A 6,000-nucleotide genomic window follows, 5' to 3' on the forward strand; every position below is an offset into this window, starting at 1 on the left:
ACCAGAGGGTGACCCAGAATACTGATTGCAGTGATCTGCCAGCTGAACAACGTCTTCTAGCTCCACAGAGGCTGTATACTTGGTGAAACCAGGAGTCTGCATTCTGAAATGAGTGAGTAAGCTGCATTGAAGACCCACAGCCGTGTAGTGGTCTGGGAAAGCCAGGGTTTGGCATTTGGAGACTGATGGGCTCTTTAGAAAAAAAAAGGGAAAAACCAGGAGCAGCTGCAGATGCAATAGTGGGAACCATGCAGTAAAACACAGCAAAAGGGGGCTGGGCTGGCCTCCCGGTGTCTGGCCTGGAAGATAGCACACTGCAGATACCCCTTGGGCTGGGGGAATGGAGGGGAGAGCTGGAAGGAGAATGAAACCCTGAGGCTAGCAGCTGGCTTCCCGGAGGGCTGGATAAACTTCTGCCTGGGGCCATGCCCACAGCCCAGAGCCCCACCAGTTGTCCCAGAGCTGGGAAGGAGGAACTATGTGAGGAAGGGGGTGTGGAGATGCTCCATTTGGCCATCTTTGCATCAGGCTGGAAGTGCCCCAGCACAGCCCAGTGGCCTGGGGCTTCCTTTGAGGGACAGCATGCACTGGTGACATAGCATGGCATTCCCTCGGCAGAGGTCCTGGAGGATCACTGCTGGGTGGGTGGACCCACTTGAAGAACCCAGGGATACTATGCCAAGTCCAGTGGTTTGTGGGACAGTGAGAGAGAGGGTCTGGGGCTGAAATGAAATGAAGGCTTAGACTCTTGTGGTGGCCTTGAATCCCCAGGAACCTGGGGGATTTGAATATTAAAATAGTCCTTCCTCCCTGGCCACCCATACACATGCCCAACATTCAGAGTGGACAGCGCCAGCAACACACCTAAAATGAGTTCTCCAACTGAAACCCACAAGAATCATTTCCCCACATACCATAGTGACAAGGTTGAGAACTGACTTGAGGGGTATAGGTGACTCACAGATGCCACCTGCTGGGTAGTTAGAGAAAGTGTACACCACCAAACTGTGTTTCTGAAAAATTAGATAGGTATTTTTTTTACTAGTTGAAAGAACCCTATCAAGCAAAACAAATGCCAAGAGGCCAAAAACAACAGAAAATCTTAATGCATATGATGAAACCAGATGATATGGAGAATCCAACTCCAAACACACAAATCAAGATATCGGAAGAGACAAAGTACCTCACACAATTAATCAAAGAACTACAATCGAGAACTGAAAACATGACAAAGGATTTAAAGGACATCAAGAAGACCATGGCCCAGGATATAAGCAACACAAAGAAGACACTGAAGAGCATAAAGAAGACATTGCAAGAGTAAATAAAAAGTAGATTTTATGGAAATAAAAGAAACTGTTGGCCAAGTTAAAAAGACTCTGGATATTCACAATACAAGTCTAGAGGAAGCTGAACAATGTCTCAGTGTCCTAGAAGTCCACAGAAAAGAAAATGAAAGAACAAAAGAAAAAATGGAGAAAAAAATTGAAAAAAATTGAAACGGAACTCAGGGATATGATAGATAATATAAAAAGTCCAAACTTAAGACTCATTGGTGTCCCAGAAGGGGAAGAGAAAGGTAAAGGTTTAGAAAGAGTATTGAAAGAAATTGTTGGGGAAAACTTCCCCAACCTTATACACAATATAAATATACAAAGCATAAATGCCCAGCAAACTCCAAATAGAATAAATACAAATAAAAACACTCCAAGACATATTCTGATCAGACACTCAAATACTGAAGAGAAGGAGCAAGTTCTGAAAGCAGCAAGAGAAAAGCAATTCACCATATACAAAGGAAACAACATAAGACTAAGTTGTGACTACTCAGTGGCTACTATGGAGGCAAGAAGGCAGTGGCATGACATATTTAAAATTCTGAGAGAGAAAAATTTCCAACCAAGAATACTTTATCCAGCAAAAATCTCCTTCAAATCTGAGGGAGAGCTAAAATTTTTCACAGATAAACAAGTGCTGAGAGACTGCCAATAAAAGACCTGCCCTACTTCAGATTCTAAAGGGAGCCCTACCAACAGAGAAACAATGAAAGGAGAAAGAGATATAGAGAATTTTAACAGAACATATATAGTACCTTACATCCCAAATCACCAGGACACTCACTTTTCTCCAGTGATCATCGATCTTTCTCCAGAAGGGACCATAAGCTGGGACATAAAACAAGCTTCAAGAAATTAAAAAAAAAAAAATTGAATATACTCAAAGCACATTCTCCAACCACAATGGAATACAAATAGAAGTCAATAATTTTTGAACTGTAACTCTACTATTTACTTCCTACATGATATAAAATACACAAACTCTTATGACAAATCAGTGGTTTTGAACTCAATATAAAATATGTAATTTTAGACAACTATATAAAGGTGGGGGAGTGGAGGAGTATAGGAACATAGTTTATGTGTCCTATTGAAGTGAAGGTGGTATCAAAGAAAAACAAGATTGATATGGATTTAAGAGTTTAATTTTAAACCCCACAGTAAACACAAATAAATTATCAGAGAATATACCCATAGAGATGAAAAGTAGAGTTTGGGTTAAGAGAAATGGGGGAAGGGGCAATTAGGAGTTAATAAATGAGTGTAGGGTTGCTGTTTGAGGTGAAGGGAAATTTCTAGTAACGGATGATGGGAAAGAGCATTACAACATTCTAAATGTGATTAACCCCACTAATGGAAGGCTAAGGAGGGGGTGGAATGGGAAGATTTAGGATGTATACATGTCTCCACAATTGCAAAAAAAAAAAGTCTAAATAGATGACGAATGCTAAGGATGAACTTGGATGGGATTGGAGGATAGAGGACAGGTAGCTCAAAGGGACACAGTTGAGACAAGGAAAAGGAAATATAGAATGTAAGCTTCATATCATTGTTGAATCTCTTGTACTTCTTAGCTGCACTTAATGGGATTGCATAAAAGAATGTTCTTGTTCATGGAAAGTGTATACGTGAATTATAGTGTATGTTCAAGGATGTGTGCAGCTAGCTCTCACATGTTCAGAAGACAGCAATAGATGATGGAGGATAGATAGGAAAGGAGGGAGGGAGGGAAAGAAATAGCAATGTGACAGCATGTTAAAGTTGGTGGATTGGGCTATTGGGGGAGGGGGTCAGGGTATGATGGAATTCTGTGTATGGGGTAAGTATTGTTTTTACAACTGTTCCTATAACTTTGAACTTATTTCAAAATAAAAAAAAAAAAAGACTGAAGCAAGTCAGCACCAACAATCACAAAAAACAATTCCTTGCAGGCAATCTATTAACATATGTCTCTATGTCCCTGCTCAAATCATGGCTGATAAAGATTTTGGTACCAAGAGTGAGTTGCTACTGAAACAAATAACAATACTCCAAGTATTTTACATGTATCGACCCATTTTGCCTCACAACTGTCTTACAAAATAGATACAATTATTATGTCCAATCTATAAGAACAACTCATTACAGAGTATGAGTGATAAAGTTAACTATTCAAGTCCTCAAGGTGAGGAAGAACCAGAACATTAAGAAAAATTAGATGGCTGAGGGACCAAGGTCTCAGGGAAATATTTACTGATTTATAGATAGTTAAGTTTAAAAGCTAAATAAACAGGGCAAGATGGCAGCATAGAGAAGAGTGGAATTTAGTCAATCCACTGGAGCAACTAATAAACAACCAGGAACAACTAGTAAATAATCTGGAATAACTGCTGGGAGACAACTGTGACTGTCCACACATCATACACCTACCTGGATAAGGAGGAAAGCCTGAGATTGTAGCATAAAATCTGTAAGTAAAAACTGCATAACCGTGCTGGGAGCCCATTCCCCCCATGGCATGCTGAGCTGCAAAGCTTCACTGTAGTAGAAAGCACCACTCTCTGAGTAAGTGAATAGAGCTCAGCCCACCTCCAACTGGGTTTTTAATTAACAAATAAGGACTGATGAATGTATGCTACAAATATAGTCAAACTGAGGCTTTCAGTGATGACTGACCTTAAAGAGTGAGAAGACACCTGTGTCCTGGTTGTGGGAGCCCAGAAGACCAGGTGAAACCTGGCCAACTGGTGAAAATAGGGGGCAATGTACTGGATGTGAAAAGGGGCTTTCTTTCCCTTTTCCTCTCTCTCACCCTGAGTGGCTTGGCAGAGAGCACCTCAGTCATTTTCAGTTTACAGAACTCTGACCCACACAGCAGTGGAGAAAACAGAACCAGAGAGACAAAGGACCTATTCAAATGAAGACGATAACTCCCTAGGGGGTGTATCTTCCCTAAGAGGAAAGAGGTGGGGCCCAGCTCTACTACCTGCCTTCCGTTCAGAACCAGACTCCAGAACCTGGGGGAAAACAACCAAAACAGAAACTAAGAGGGCCACAACTCCTGATACCTGTTAGGAACTTACAGGCTGGCAGATACAACCTGCTGGGCAGTTTAGGAAGAGCAGAGTTGCTAGAGATCTCACAGGAAAGTCTGTGAATCCCTAAGAGACACCCACAGGGAGACTTGAAACAGAATATAACCCCATTCTGAGATCAGAACCTGTTCCAGTCTGGGAAAATCTGATTGAGGTAAACAAGGAAACCAGAGGCCTAGACAACAGTAAACTAAAAACTGTGCTAGGGAAAATGAAGATATGGCCCATTCAAAGGAAAAAAAAACACACCTCAATCAAGATACACTTGAAATATTGTTTCATATTAATGAAACAATCTATTAATGACTTTCAAAGAAATATGCTAAATCACATCAAAAATCAAATCAACAAGTTCAGGGAAGATATGCTAAAGAGGAGAAGGATATAAAGAAAACTGAGTGAACATGAGGTAGAATTTGAAAGTTTGAAAAAAAAACTACTTGCAGAATCCATGGAAATGAAAGGCAAAACACAAGAGATGAAAAACACAGTGGAGACATAACACAACAGGTCTCAAGAGGCAGAAGAAAACACTCAGGAACTGGAGAACAAGACAACTGAAGTCCTACACACAAAAGAACAGATAAGGCAAAGAATGAAAAAATATGAGAAACATCCCAAGGAATTGAATGACAACATGAAATGCACAGATGTATGTGTCATGGGTGTCCCAGAAGGAGAAGAGAAGGGAAAAGGGGCAGAAGCAATAATGGAATAATCAATGAAAATTTCGCATCTCTTATGAAAGACAAAATTACAGATCAAAGAAGCACAGTTTACCCCTAACAGAATAGATCTAAATAGACCTACACCAAGGCACTTAATAATCAGATATCAAACATCAAAGACAGAGAGAATCCTGAAAGCAGCAAGAGAAAAGTGATCCATGGCATATAAACCTTATAAGAGTATGTGCAGATTTCTCAGTAGAAACTATGGAGGTAAGAAGGAAGTGGTGTGATATATTGAAGATACTGAAAGAGAAAAAGCACCAACCAAGAATCCTATATCTGGCAAAACTGTACTTCAAATATGAGGGAGAGTTTAAAATATTCTCTAACAAACAGACAATGAGAGAATTTGTGAACAAGATACCTGCACAAGAAGAAATTCTAAATGGAGCACTTCAGACAGACATGCAAAGACAGGAGTGAGAGGTTTGGAATACAATTTTGGGTGATGATATCATAACAATTTAAGTCCACTGAACAAAGGTGACTGTGAATGTGGTTGAAAGAGGAAGATTAGGATCACATGGGACACCAGAAGGAAAGAGGAAAGATTAAGACTGGGACTGTATAAGTTAGTGAACCCTAGAGTGCTCAACAATTGTGATAAAATGTTCAAATATAGTTTTACATGTGGGAGAACAAATAAATTTCAAACTTGCAAAGGGTTAAAAATAGGATGGTATTGGGAAAAAAATACAATGAATGCAAACTGGAGACTATAGTTAACAAATGCATAGCATGATGCTTCCTTTAACCTAACAAAGGCAATATACCCAAGCTAAATACCTATAATAGGGAGGCATAAGGTAGGGGTATGGGACTCTTGGCATTGGTGATGTTGTCTGACTCTTATTCTAC

This window comes from Choloepus didactylus, chromosome 17 (assembly GCF_015220235.1).
Source record: "Choloepus didactylus isolate mChoDid1 chromosome 17, mChoDid1.pri, whole genome shotgun sequence".
NCBI classification, from domain to species: Eukaryota; Metazoa; Chordata; class Mammalia; order Pilosa; family Megalonychidae; genus Choloepus; species Choloepus didactylus.